Raw genomic sequence first — 15,116 nt, forward strand, 5'->3', positions numbered from 1 at the left:
ATGGGAAAATGGTTTAGAAGAGAAGAATAGAAAGCACAAAATAATAAAGTTTTTATGGAAGGAAAATGTTATGTGTTGAATTTCTTAAAGCTGAAAACTATTACAAAATATATAGAGCCAAGCAATAAACTTGTTTGTTGGAGTAGAGATAAAATTCAAAGGAAATATACTCTAAATAGTAGACATCACTAACTTTGGTTTACTTTTACTAGTTTAACACACAAGAATCTAATCATTATAGTAGCAACAACAAGTAAAATAACACAATAAGTAAAGTAAAGTAACAATAAAAAGTAAAGTAATTGATATGTTAGAAAAACATCAATTTCTAACACTCTTCCTTGATATTTTTCTTGAATACTCCAAACATTGATCTCAATTCTTCAAACTTTCCCTTAGAAAGAGCTTTGGTCATTATATTTGCAATCTGATTTTTTGAATTGCAATGCTCCAAACTGATTTCTTTTGACTTTTCACCTTCTCTAATAGCATGATATTTAACCTTGATGTGTTTGGTTCTTCCATGCTGCACTGGATTCTTAGCTATGGCTATAGCAAATTTGTTATCCACCCATATGACAGTAACTTTGTTTTGAAATTGTCTCACACCTGTTAAAATCTTCCTTAGCCAAATAGTTTGATTTGCTGCTGCAGCAGCAAAAATATACCCCGCTTCAGCTGATGATTGGACGACAATTTCTCATTTCTTTGAATTCCATGAGAACACAACACTGCCAAATGAGAAAACATAACCGTAGGTACTTTTTGCATCATCTACACTTCCAGCCCAGTCACTATCTACATATCCTTGGAGGTCTCCACTCTCATTTTTCAAAAAACACAAACCATAATTAGTTGTACCTTTTATGTACCTCAAAACTCTCTTAGCTGCACCAAGACGAACTTGACTTGGAGAATGCATGAACCTGGAAAGTAAGCTAGCAACAAACATTATATCAGGCCTGGTCGCTAAAAGATACAACAAACTTTCAATTATACTTCTATAAATAGAAGCATCTGCACTATTATCACCATCATCCTTCGATAATTTTTCATTCACAATCAGAGGTGTGGAAACAGACTTGCATTTATCCATATGAAACTTCTTTAACACCTCCAAAGCATAATTCTTTTGAGAAATGAAGATTCCATCACTTGAATGAAAGATCTCCATTCCAAGAAAATATTTCATTTCACCCAAATCTGCCATCTCAAATTCATTCTCCTTATCTTGCTTGAATTGACTTAGGGACTTGGATTCATTCCCTATAACCAACAGATCATCAACATACAATGACATTATTAGTTGCAGTTCATTCTTTGACCTCTTCACATACAAAGTAGCCTCATTTTCACTTCTATTAAAACCTTTCTGCAAAAAATAGCCATCAATTATGCCATAACATGCTCTTGGTGCTTGTTTTAAGCCATATAGGGCTTTGTGAAGCTTGTAAAGTTTACTTTCACTTCCTGCAACCATAAAACCTTCAGGTTGGTCAAAATAAATGTCTTCATCAAGCAATCTATTTAAAAAAAGCTGATTTAACATCAAAATGATAAACTTTTCATCCCAATTTTGCTGCCAAGGAAACCAATAACCTAATTGTAACATGTCTTGCAACAGGTGCAAAAGTGTCTAAAAAACCAACACCGTGTTGTTGAAAATAACCTTTTACCACCAATCTGGCCTTAAGGTTATTTATAGAACCATCAGGATTGAGTTTGGTTCTAAAAACCCACTTAACACCAATAATTTTTTGATTTTTTGGTTTGTCTACAAGCTTCCATGTTTGAGTTTTTTCTCTATCATCTTCATCTCCTCCTACATGGCCGCAGACCTCCCCTCCGCAACCGCGACTCTCACAAATGAGATCCCGCCCAAAAGGAGTTGGGAGGCATTTCTGTCAAAGCATAGCCTCCAGAACTTCTATAAATAACTGTTTCCATTTCATTTCTCATCATCCAACTTAGTCTACAACACTAAGCCTATACTCACTTCTTGAAAAAGCAATAATTCGCCACATCGGGGGATTATTGCATCATAATGTGATTAGGTTGGAGCATTTTATTTACAATCTTGCCTCCATTTTACTTCAAGCGTAATTTACTTTCAATTGTACCATATTTAAAGACTCCGATTTGGAGCAGGTTCCTTATTTACATGCTTTATTTTATTCAATCGCTTTTCCTTACATTGCTTTAATTACTTTACTTCATGCCTTGCTTTTATTACCATGTTCAACCACTTTTATCTGTTTATCTTTATTTTCATGTCTGGCTAAACTTTTAAAGGTTAGAATGTAAGGATCATTGTCATGATAGTGTTCCAACTGTTGTATTAATAGAAACACTGTTAGGGATGTTTTAACTTTTAACTCAAGTTTTCTGTACTTAACTTTTTTATGGATAAGAACGAAAGTCTTCCATTCTAAAAGATGAAACTTGATTAGTTTTTAACCTAACAAAAAGGGCGAAAGCGTTTTTCCTAGTTAATTAGGGATCTTTAACATATTTAGAAAACGATTTTAAAATTGTTTTCAGACGCGTTTATAGGTTTGAAATCTGATTCGTGGCCTAAAGCCAAGAATCTTTTTAAGTTAATCCTTCCAAGTTAAAATCACTTTTTTACTAAGTTAAAGAAACTAATTTATTAAAATAGGTTTGCATCTACAAAGCGGTAAGCACCTTTTATAAGTGACAATAAAAGGATTTGATTAAAGAGTAAACTCGGTTCTTAGTACGCGAAAGCGACAAGTTTCTGTTAAATTGTCTCTTTCTATAAGTAGAAAATATTGCCCCATAAGTAGTTCTATTTAAATTCAACTGGAATATTGTTTGATTAATGTGAATTACATTCGAGCCTGTCTTTTATTTGAATTTATTTTATCTCTTTATTTTCCTGCACTACACACATCTCAACTAAATCGATCCGCCTTAAATAAGCACCTTAACGATAGAGTTGATAGATTGACGATTGGTCTCTGAGGGATCGATAATATTTTGTATTACTCAGACGCGATTTGTATACTTGCGAATAACATGCATCAGAGCCGTGTGATGAAGCCAAAATGAAAGATGAGTTTTATAAACATTGTGGCATAAAATATATTTTATAAGACTAGGAAATAGGTGAGAAAGCCGGATTGGATGGGTGAAGATATATATGGAAGTATCTTCTTGATGGGTGGCAACAAGAAGATTTCAAACAACTCCCCAACAAAATAAGAAAAATCGAGCATCAATTAGAGGTGGGGCGGCCCATACCACATGATGTAGAGGTCATCATGATGTTGCTATTGAATTGGTGTGCATTTTATTTTAAATCATAATGCATCAAAATATTTATATCTATATTAATAGTAACCATCTATGTTGTCTTTATTTATAGGAGAAGAAGCTAAATCGACCACCCAATCCTGGCGAGCTCTTCATGGTCACCCATAAAAAAAGGATGGGAAGTGGGTTGAGCGTCATGCAAAGAAAACACATGTAAGTTTAAAAAGATTCAACTTTTGATTTTGGGTCGTTTTTGTTACACTCCATCGATATATCATTTCATGATCTTGTGTATAGGTTTGGATTCTGTTGAGTAGAAATTATCTGCTGCAGAGATTGCTTAAATATATTTTAGAGTATATTTTTGTTAAGAAATGTGGTTGGACCTAACTTATCCCTACAAAACTAGCTAGTACGGGGAGGATTGCTCCTATTTATAAGCACATGTTTAGGCCATATATTGTCTCATGTGAGACTCTTAACAATTTTAAAGAAATTAAATATGTGATTTGTGAGATCCATTTTGAATTCTCAAGGGTTGTATTAATAATAACACAAATGACAGTTGGTCTCAGACCAAAACTTACATATGGTTCTACATAATTCTGCTTCATGGTACTTCATAATTCTTTCAGGAGTAGTACATATAATTCTGCTTCATGCTTCATGGTTCCATATATTTAATTCTTTCAATATTACATATGATTCTGCATCGAAATTTGTATTCAAATTCAAGGATTATGACAACATCAAAATTAAATTTATGATGATACAAAATTTAACTACCATATTTAAGTATGATTTTATATTAAAAATTATGTTAATTAACTCATATTGACACAATTATTTTGTGTTGTACGGGAAGATTAGGTGAATCTTTTAACACAAGCCACACAAATAGACAATAATGTGGATGGATCAGAAAAATTACAACTTTGGAAAGAAGCTGCCGAGAGTAAGTTGCAAGGTCGGTGTTACGGAGCTGCAAAAATGGCGGTAATATAAAGTATGGAGTGTCTTACTTGACACAAGTGACAGTTACAAACCATTTTGCTGATGATAAGAAACCTACTGAGTAACTAAGTAAAGTAAGTCTAAATTCGTGGCAATTACAACCATTTTACTCCTCTCAAACATTTTTACAAGAAGAATCATTGCAATAACATGTTCCACTTTTGTATCTTCTAAAAAGGTGAGATTATCTAAATGATCATAAAGATAACTCGACTATTGGATTGACAAAAATATATTGTTATGAAGAGTTATGAAATGGAGTAACTGACAAGAGGTACTCATGGAGTAAGTGAAGTATCTCCACCATCCCTAGATACATGATCGTAGGGTTTATGAATACCTTTAAAGAAAACATTCCAGAAAGAGAGGAGCCTTTAAGAGCATGGTCGACAGACGGTGACACATCAGGAGGTGTGTTGCTGATAAACAATCCATATAATCCCATACCAAACATCAACATAACAATACTAGCAAGATAAACATTTGTTGCAGCAAGATTTGTGCATTTTATTGGCATAAAAGAAACTAATGGAAGTAGTAAACTAAATCTTATCACAAAGTGAAGCATAGTTAAAACCTCCAAATCTCACTCGAAGGAAACATACATGAAATACACATTGCTTCCAAAATGGAGTTCTAGTTCCAGTGATGAATGCAGATCCAACTCTTCAAGAGCAGGGGGTTTGTCCATCCAAAGCTTGACTTTAAGTGATCCAATTGAGTTATTGAAGGCATGACAGACTACTTGAAATATCGATATTTTTAAGTAACTTTCTTGGTTATTTTCGTCTAAAATAAATGAGATATACATGCAGCATAGAAGCATTTGAGATTGAATGACTTTTGTCTATGAATTAAAGTATAAGACATTTTCTTACTTCTAATTTATACTGTCTGAACTGAAATAGTATTATCTTTGTATGAACAATATCTTTAATGCATCAGTGTATAATCCCAAGATAAATGAGAAAAAAAGTAATCAATTATGACTTGAAAAGTACCATACAAAAGTGTCAATCTAACAAACTAAAAAACATAGTATGTTAAAGAACATCAATCCTGATTATGTTACTTAAACAAGTTGCATGAATTTAGAAACAAAAATAACATGGATTCTTTAACTTGTTCCATTTATTTATGCTTCATCTTGCCACATACTAACAAAGCAGTGGAACACAAAGATGCTACTTATGAGCAAAATATACGAAGATGCAATCAAACGACGATAAAGTACAGACTTAATATAAGCTAAGAAAATCAAATCTTGTTCAAATCACTTGCAACCATATGGTTCCTCTAAAACAAGTTTACAAGAAGAACCACATCAATAGAAAGCACCTCTTTCATCTTCAATTCATCAAACAAGCTGTTTTTCATCCACTGCCTCGCCTAAAAACAAGACAAAAATATTACTTTCCATTTCAATATTCAATTAATCAAACAGTTTGCACTGAATCATCCAAAAGTAAAATTGGTACTAATAGGAGTTTAAGAAAATGAAGATCAAATAAACATTTTCTTTTCATTAGCAAACACATTTTTGGTTTAGTTCACAAGCAAGAACATTTCTTAGCAAATAATCATAACTCAAAAAAAAAAAACTTTTTGTATGAAACAAACCAATTATAACAGTAAAAGATTGATTTAACTTTATTCAACAAATATGCAAAATATTTGATTCTGTGCAATATTTACATAACTAGTTTGAACAAAGATAAAGAATTAAAATTCTAGTTGAACCAATATTAAATAGTAAAGATAGTTTCGTAAGCCTAAAAAATCAAAAGAAAAAGGTTTCTAACATTATAGAAAAGTATCAAACAAACATCAAGTGAATCTTGGAATAAAAGTTGAAGAAAAAAGTATACATTAAATTGAATTTCGAGAGATCTTCAAATTTTAGAGAGGACAATAAAAATTAAAAAACGGACCTGAAATCGAAACACAACTCATTCTCATATTGTGAGTTGGTCATTTATTTCTATGACAGGGATGTGAGCTATTTTGGACCAATTTTCCACCCTTTTATACCTTTCTTCTAACAAAGGGCAATCTCTGATGCTGAGCTTTTTAAGAGAGGTAGGTAGGCTGTCTTCTGGTAATGACTCAAGTTGTTTACAACCAACAAATTCAAGTGATTTCAACGAGGAAGGAAGGCAGTTTTCTGGCAATGACTTGAGATATTGACAAATAAAAAAGTCGAGATTTTGAAGAGAGGAGAGTTGTCGAAGCCCATTTCCTTCAAAGGAAATATTACCACCAACATAAAGAGACACAAGGGAGACGGGGAGCATGGAATCAATTCTCAAGGTGTTATCCATTTCACCCTTTTCTAGAATTGCCAATCTTGAAAGAGCGGTTAGGTATTGCAGACTCCATTCCTTTACATGCGGCTTTGTTTCTCGAAAAGAAATCTCAATTGATTGTAATTTTTGGGGTAGAAAAACTCCTTCACAAAATGACAACTCTCCATGACAGGAAAGATACAAATATTCAAGATTGGTGAGCGTGTCCAACCGATGATCGACTTTAAGTAATTCAATTGATCTGTGGGATGCGATTTGAAGTGATATGAGGGTTGACTGCCGACGTGAAGGACTTTCTGAAATAAAAATGGAATTCATACTCCTACAACCAGAAATGTGAAGTCTTTGGAGTGCGGGGAAACCATCAAGTGGAAACGATGTAAGTGAATCACAGCTATTCCATATATCAAGATTCACAAGTGATGTGTAATTTTAGAGAGAGGAATGGTGTGGAAGCCCATTTCCTTTAAAGGAAATATTACCACCAACATAAAGAGATACAAGGGAGACGGGTAGCATGGAATCAATTCTCAAGGTGTTATCCATTTCACCCTTTTCTCGAATTGCCAATCTTGAAAGAGCGGTTAGGTCTTGCAGACTCCATTCCTTTCTGAAATTAAAATGGAATTCATACTCCTACAACCAGAAATGTGAAGTCTTTGGAGTGCGGGGAAACCATCAAGTGGAAACGATGTAAGTGAATCGCAGCTATTCCATATATCAAGATTCACAAGTGATGTGTAATTTTGAAATGTTTCCAAAGACATAAAGGATAAATTCCTACACTCACTAATACAAAGTGATTGCAATGAAGTGGGTAGACCATTTGTGGGAAATGCAGTGAGAGGTTGAATATGCTTGAGTTCCAAGTGAGTAAGACAAATACTACTTGTGATTGTTTTAGAAATAAACATTGGGTAACTTTCAACAGCAACTGCATGTTGCAAGGGAGAGTCGGTGGAAAAAACTTCATGATTAAAATCTTCTTCAATTGTCACTATTTTGATTGTCGATAGCCAATTCAAAATATGGGGTGTTTCCAATAGCTTATAACAACCTCCTATTTTAATTTCTTCCATGCAAGAAAGGTGGCCGAGAACATCTCCCATTAGTTCAGGATAATTATGTAACTCTATAGTTCGAAGTCGGGGAAATGAATAATTTACGCCTTCAAAGGAAATCCAATCCTTCCAATTTGGCATGCTGCGAAATTTCATATGCTCAAGGGAAGGAAATGGTTGGAAGGTAGGATTGGAACATTCTCCTTCCACAACACAATAGAACTCTGAGCCAATTGTCTCCAATAACAACAAATTTGATATACTAAGCTTCTTGAGAGAAGGTAGTTGGCCTAGCGGTGGAAGTGTCGTGCAATATTTACAATTATGAATGCCAACGGACACCATATTAGAAAACGAAGAATTTCCCAACCAATTTGGAAAACTTGTCCCACCATACAACTCAATTTTTAGGCTCTTCAGCTTTATTGGTGGTTGCAACATTTCAAGCACAGCTTTTACCTTTAGCGAGTCTTCATTTATTTTCCCCCATATCAGCTCTAACTTCTCAATTTTTTCTTTGCTTTTCAGGTTGGCATCTTCTGTCTCTTTTGCATCAACGACATTGTATAGATTTTTTATGATAAATTTTTCTTGTAGGTTTGGGTATTTCCTTAGCTCTTTGATACTTAACCCTTTATGTCGCTTACCCACTAAAAAAACAGTCAAAGTTTGGAGGTTTTCTAATCCACCAATTTCCATAAGCAACTCTTTTAGGTCAGTCTCACTTATATCAAGGTGACGTAAGTTGATTAAATGTCCCATATACACTGGCAATTCAGTGAGACTCTTGCAACCTAATAAATTCAAAGTTTGCAACTTGTAAAGGCTACATACTGTATCTGGCAAGGTTTTGATACTTGTGTTGGAGAGATCTAGATATCGCAACTGCACCAAATTACCAATTGAATCTCGTAGCTTGGTGATGTTTCCATATTATGATAGGGATAACATGCGCAACCTTTTGAATGTTGGTAGCAAATCATCAACCACCTTAATGGATAAATAATTAGGCCACTTACCATAATAAAAGGGAAGGAAGCTTCGCAAGTATTTAAAGTTGTAGAAATGCTTAAACTTCATGAAAATATCATAATCTTCTTGATTATATGACAAATGACGAACCTTTTCCGAGATGTCACCACATTCAGACCGAGAACAATTTTTTCCAGAGATGGTTGTAGCCAAATCGTTGATAAGGTCATGCATAACATAAAAATTTCCACGAGCACCATCATTTGATTGTTGAATTAAGGATCTAGACAACAATTCTGCAAAGCAGTCATCACCTACCTCCTCCGCCAATTTTCCCCCATGAGAATAATCAAGGAAGCCCTCTGCCATCCACAACAACACCAATTGCATCCTATCAAGTGCATAATCTTTTGGAAAAATTGAACAATATGCAAAACATCTTTTCAAATGAGAGGGAAGATATTGGTAACTCAAATGCAAAGCAGGCATAATATTATCATTTGGTAAGTTCCATACATTACTGTTCAAAATCTCAGTCCACTCCGTTGTGTCTACCCTTGAACGTAGAAGTCCTCCGAGTGTCTTAGCAGCTATTGGCAATCCACCACACTTTCTTGCAATCTTCCTACCAATCTCTTCAAGGGCTGTGTTTTTACTAGCATGATATTCTTCACTTCCCAGTGCATGTTTTGAGAGTATAGACCAACAATCTTCATGTGACAGAGGGTCTAATTTATAAATAGGAAATGTCTTCGCCATCTCTGCAACTTTTTGTTGATGCGTTGTTATAATCACCGAACTTCCAGGTTTTCCATCAACAAAGGGACTTACTAGCTCATCCCAGTCATTGTAACTATCATTCCACAAATCATCCAGCACAAACAAAAATCTTTTCTTCCTCAAGTTTTTATTTAATTCAACTCGAAGAATATCAAGATTATCGCTTTCCCATACCTTAGAAGAAGCAGAAGTTGTATTTCTAACAACAGATTCAAGGAGAGATTTGGTTACTCTTACAACATCGAAGTCCTCTGATACACAAACCCAGACTTTGAAATCAAAATGTTGTTCAACTTTTTCATTATTGTAGACCAGTTGTGCAAGAGTTGTTTTTCCAACACCTCCCATACCCAAAATTGCAACAACACCTAAGTTATTATTTTTGCTGATGCCACTGTCTGATTAAAGCATATTGATGATTGTATCTTTATCATCATTCCTACCGACCATGACAGATTCATTAACCCCTGAACTTGAAGGTGGTCTTCGAGAAACTCTAGCACTTTTTGTTTGCAATCCAAGGGTATCTTTATGTTGTGCAAAAGGTTCAAGTGTTTCACACATGATCTTCAATTGGGAATTGATATCTCGATAGAAGTTTTTGAATGGAGATGAAAGAAAACTCAACACCTGATTAGTTCTGCTTCCAGCTTGTCTATTCTCCATCTTGCACCGAAGGGAGTCGTAACTTATTTCATTGACCAAATCCTCAGCATCTAAGACAACATCTTTCAAGTCATCTAGCCATTTTTTCACAGCAAGATTGTTGATCTGCCTCTCTTCTGCATCATCCAGCACAGCCTGAAGAGTGAGCAGGGTTGTTCGTAACTTTCTCAAGAGGGGGACATCCAGCTTGGTGTTTCTGATGTAATCAAGAAACTCAGTTGAGGCAAGTTTCTCAAGTAAGGTTTGAACAGTTGCAGAGAGAAAAGCACCTCCTATCATAGTTGCAGCTGCAGCCATCTTGTTTCAAGTAAGGAAATTGTATCTAATAGGTGAACTTTGAAAGAGATAAAGAGGTATGGAAATTGAGGTATAGCAGTAATTGCAAGTAAGGAGCAAAGACTCAATATCATATGAATGAATGGTTTGGCTGTAATGATACTTTTTCGTTTGAAAGCAAAGTTCACTAATGGTTTATGGACCCATATCCCAATATATGTAAAGAAAAGTTGTTATCTTTAAAAAAGCATTTGGCATCTTTGAATAAATTGCATTATTAGTTACTAGTGTGTTTTCTACTATTATAAATTCAAATTTCAAGTAATAGTTATTAGAGAATAAAGTGTAATGTGTATAATATTAGTTTGCTGGTATAATTGAAAAATTAACAATTAATGCTTGCGTACTATTTCTACCAAGGTTAGAGCAGAAGTTTTCAACAGAAATATTTTGGACCATATGGATTCAGAATATTACAGCGCCTACTACATTCTAATCTTGCTTATGTAGATTATGAAGAATATACAAAGATGCTGATGATAAGAAAATACATACTGAGTAACTAAGTAAGGCTAAACCTGTGACAATTACAACCATTTTGCTCCTCTCAAACATTGTTACAAGAAGAATCATTACATAACATGCCCCACATTCGTCATACAGTGAGCACGTAGATGAAATGGACATTATGGCCTATTGTCATATGTTACTCAAACAACATGTAAAGATTCCACTACATAAATAGATCGTTACACGATGCACCAAAGACAAGGAGAATTACTTCCTGGAAGCATATGATAATATGTAGATTTTTAATTGATGTTCGCCAATGCAATGTAGGAGGTGTTTCCAACAAATGAGCACAACCTTCCATTTCAAATTCTTCTATGGAAGAAAGATGGCTAGGAAAATGTCCTCTCTGTTCAGGACAATTGTGTTGAAACTTGAAAGGAGGAAGGCTAAGACTTGAAAAAACAAAATTGTTGCCTTCCAAATTGGCATGTTGTGAAATTTTATATGATAGAACTTCATACGTTTTCATCAAGCTTTAATATCAAAATGTTGTCGGGTTTTTACAAAACATATCGATTGTGTATGGAGTATATTTGACCCTTATGCCACACTTTTCACATTTAATTCCATAAATACCATACTTGGAAACATAATTCCATAATTTCCACACTTTATTTTTTACAAAAATATGATGGGCAAACCACAAAATGATAGATGGGGCTTGCCTAGTAGGGCTTCTACGCATTTAACAAATTTTCATATTAGATGTTCGTGTTGATTTTGACAATTTTTTTATAGACTTTCATGGGTGAAAATCTCTGTTGAAAACCCTAAAATACTTTACGGATATGCATCTCCGAAAACACCCAAAAAAATTGAGATATTGGTTAACTCGGTTATGCATATCCGAAAAAACCTCAAAAAATTGTTAGAGATTTTTTCGGATATTCATATCCGAAAAAATTCCAAAAAATTAAAAAATTTAGAATATTAAATAATTCAGATATCTTAAAATTAATATAATTTATAAGTTATGAATAATAATAATGATAATTATACTGCTCATATTTCTATTCTAATTACAATTATAAATTACAAAATAAAACTCATAAAATTTTTTATTAATTTTTGATAAATTTTATATTAATAATTACTAAAATTATAACTAAAACACAACAATAATGATTATATAAAAAATAAATACATTATTAATCATTCAATACAAATTTAAAATAAAAGAGATCAAGTAAAAATAAAATTATTTACTACTTTATTCATATTTTAATATAAATTTCGAATTACATAGTTTTTCAAAATAATAAATAAAAATCACAAATATAAAAATATAAAAATTATTTTAATAACTAATTATGATAAAAAATCATTTATATAAAAAATAATTTTTAACTTTAAAATTGTTTTGAAATTTTTGTTTATAAAATGAATTTTTTTAACTATAAAATTATTTTTGAAAATTAGTTTATGAAATGATTTTTTTATGTATCATAAAAAATAATAATCAATCGTTAGTTGGTTTAGTGGTGATTGGTCCTGAATTTGGTAGGGAGGACCACGGTTCGATCCCCGCAGCTACGATCGGGAGGGGCCTGGAACCACTCCCAAGACGTCTATAAAGAAATTGTCTTGATTTTTTATGTATAATTTCTTGAATAAAATTGTTGTAGGATCTTATTTTAGTAAGTGTCAAAATCAACAGAAAAATCGAGAGGTAACCTGCGAAAATTTGTAAAATCTACAAGTAAAATTTTTCATGGAAAAATTTATAATTTTGTAGAAAATTTCGCAAGTAAATAGGTAATTTCACATGAAAACAATTTATGAAAAAAAAGATAATTTAATTGAGTGGGAGGATTTCCTCAGTGGTGGTCACTTACAATTTTATTTAAAAAAAAAAGTGTAACATTTTGGAGTTTTTATAATTTTAATTTTTTTATCCGAAACTCGAAATCACACCCGCTTTTATATATATATATATATATATATATATATATATATATATATATATATATATATATATATATATATATATATATATATTGTGGAACCTGTAGGAAAATGGTAGAAAAAATGTATTTTATATATTTGGCTGCGGATTTGGGTGAAAAACCCGAACAAAACGAGTATGGGCGTGAGTGTTATTTTGTCACACGAACAACTTTTGGATTCGAATTCGGGTGTCGATTTCGAATGCGAATTTGGATAGTACGAAACTCGTATCCCACCCGATCTGACTTGTTGGAATCCCTGTATGGAAGCGTTGATAAAAGTTTCTTTATGTATGAAACTTTTGTTCTCAGTTGCTCCGTCCTTTTTTCGAGTCTCAAGTTGCATTATAAATTTTTGAACAATAGCCTAATGGTTAACTAATTTTTGTCACCCCTAACCTTCTTGGTCACTCGCGGCAAAATTCCCAGAATGCCCCTATATTTCGGAAATGCATCTCCGAAACTACCATTTTATGAAGAAAAAAAAGGTGGTCTCGGATATGCACTTCCGAAAAAGGTGATTTCGGAGATGTACATCCGAAATAAAATTAATTTCCAAAAAAAAAGGTGAATTCGGAGTTGCATCTCTGAATTCACCCCCTTGGAAGAATTCGGATATGTACTTCCGAAATCTTGTCTGATACATAAAACAAACGAACAACGCGTCGATTTATTATAAAGCAACAACATTACAAACATTTTGAGGATGAGTCAACATTTTAAGGATGAGTCAACATTTTGCTATAGAATATTAGAAGAAGAGCAGCACGCGCACATTATCTCATCAAACTCCATCATCCATGGCTAGAGCAAATTCCACCCTTCCCATCTCTTTCTTCGAGATTATTCTTCAAACCAATCTTAAAACTATTGTAACCATTCCTTTTAACTTGCTACTACTGTCTCCTATGTTATGTTATTCTATCTGTTTTACCTCTTTTTTTAATCTATTAATAATGTTATTACTTTTTACAGAAAATACTGAATAAGTTTACAAGGATCACGGAGCTGGTCTACCAAATCCAGTGATGATGAAGCCTCCTGATGGCACTAAATGGAAAGTGTTTTGGAAAAATATCAATGGTGAGATTTGGTTTCAAAAGGGTTGGAATACTTTTACTAAAAACTACTCTTTACAATATGGTTGTTTGGTAGTGTTTAAGTATAAGGAAGGAAGTGTTGATGATGAATCAGTTGAGATTTTGAATGAAAGACTTAATAAGAAGAAGGCTACACATAAGTTACCATTAGTTTCTCCTAGACGTCATAAAAGAGTTAGCGGTATGTGGATTTAACTTTTATTGTTAAGAACTGAGTATCTCTTACTAACTCTAACTTAGTTTCTTTTCATGAATGATGCTACATATTTAATATATACAGGTGAGATAAAGGAGACTAGTGGAAGAACTACATCATTGAATTGTCCAAGAGAAAAATAGTGCTCAAGAAGTCATCAGACAGTTAAAATTTGAATATTAAATGTGTTCTGGACCGATCCAATCAAGATAATTGGGCCAATCCAGCCTTCGGCCCAAGACACTTTAGACCACGCGTGACAAGTTCCGCCCGATCACTCCGGGCAAACTCATAAGACAGCCCACCACGAGGGACCCTCGTGCCCAGTAAACAACCAGTTCGCGTGTCACCTAAATATCCTCCCCAGAAGGAGGAGTCTAATCCGCATAAGAACATCCTATAAATAGCCCTCTCCACACAGAAGGCAAGGTAATCTTTTCCACCCCCAAATTTTCTCACTTTGTTGTACCTTGTGGAATACATACTTACTCTGGCATCGGAGTGTCTTGCAGGTACAACCCATTTTTTCCCATCAATCATCCCGAACTTCAAGCCTTCAGTGTTGCTGGCTATCTGATCCGCTCGATAAGATCAGTGGCGCCGTCTGTGGGAAAATCTAGCTCCCCCGTTTGTAACACCCCAAATTCTACCCGAAAATTATAATGCGGAAAATATCAGAGTATTTAAAAATTTCAAACAACACATTGGAGTATCACATATCGACTTAAAACTTCAACTTGTGTTTCATTCACAATGATACATAACATTCGAATTAACTGTCAACTATCAGCTTTATTCAACTAAAACAACTTGGAAGTATAAAAAGTAATTCATAGTATTCAACTTGGGTTCAACGATTATAATGACAACAACTAAATCATAACCACATAGAAACGACAATATGAATATCCCCCCGAGTGCTACGTATCAGAGCGACACACCAACATGAC

The 15,116-nt window shown here is 33.7% G+C and overlaps 2 pseudogenes; one reads left to right on the forward strand and one right to left on the reverse strand.

Moving 5' to 3' along the window:
- Positions 1–5,356: 5,356 nt before the first annotated feature.
- On the reverse strand, positions 5,357–10,445 carry LOC131639023 (putative disease resistance RPP13-like protein 1; annotated as a pseudogene).
- A 3,225-nt stretch (positions 10,446–13,670) lies between these two features.
- LOC131639021 (B3 domain-containing protein At3g18960-like) lies at positions 13,671–14,309 on the forward strand (annotated as a pseudogene).
- Positions 14,310–15,116: the final 807 nt, after the last annotated feature.

This window comes from Vicia villosa, unplaced genomic scaffold (assembly GCF_029867415.1).
Source record: "Vicia villosa cultivar HV-30 ecotype Madison, WI unplaced genomic scaffold, Vvil1.0 ctg.002503F_1_1, whole genome shotgun sequence".
NCBI classification, from domain to species: Eukaryota; Viridiplantae; Streptophyta; class Magnoliopsida; order Fabales; family Fabaceae; genus Vicia; species Vicia villosa.